At 53.4% G+C, this 515-nt stretch overlaps 1 long non-coding RNA gene across 1 annotated transcript in view; it reads right to left on the minus strand.

The window, feature by feature from the left end:
• Positions 1-372, minus strand: part of LOC116393665 (uncharacterized) — a 7492-nt gene extending 7120 nt beyond the window's left edge. Inside the window, exon 1 of the long non-coding RNA XR_004213397.1 lies at positions 61-372. This is a non-coding gene — a long non-coding RNA (uncharacterized LOC116393665). The remainder of the gene's footprint in view (positions 1-60) is intronic.
• Positions 373-515: the final 143 nt, after the last annotated feature.

A 515-nucleotide genomic window follows, 5' to 3' on the forward strand; every position in this document is an offset into this window, starting at 1 on the left:
CCCCCCCCCCCCACACACACACACACACACACAATCTGCTCAAAGCTGGAGAACACTCACGATTTGTCTCTGCGGTGTGTGAAGCGACGATGGGGACTGCTCTGTCGTCGACGCGGCGATAAGGATTTCCCCCGGCTGCGCTCCTTGATTGGTGACTGAGCGCTGGACGATTTAAGGATCTGAGGAAAAAAATTTAAAAAAAAATCACACGACAGCCAATATCACTTTACTGCGACAACTCACACCTCAACATGTATTTTATTTATTTTGTTGAGCAAAACCACAATCGGCTATCGTCCACTCCGCTATGGCTTTTTAGCCGCCTCAGCCTCAGCTTCAGCCTCAGCCTCAGCTTCAGCCTCAGCCTCAGCCTCAGCTTCAGCCTCAGCCTCAGCCTCAGCTTCAGCCTCAGCCTCAGCTTCAGCCTCAGCTTCAGCCTCAGCCTCAGCTTCAGCTTCAGCCTCAGCCTCAGCCTCAGCTTCAGCTTCAGCCTCAGCCTCAGCTTCAGCCTCAGC

The sequence above is a fragment of the Anarrhichthys ocellatus genome, unplaced genomic scaffold (assembly GCF_004355925.1).
Source record: "Anarrhichthys ocellatus isolate YVR2014 unplaced genomic scaffold, GSC_Weel_1.0 scaffold34, whole genome shotgun sequence".
Classification (NCBI taxonomy): domain Eukaryota; kingdom Metazoa; phylum Chordata; class Actinopteri; order Perciformes; family Anarhichadidae; genus Anarrhichthys; species Anarrhichthys ocellatus.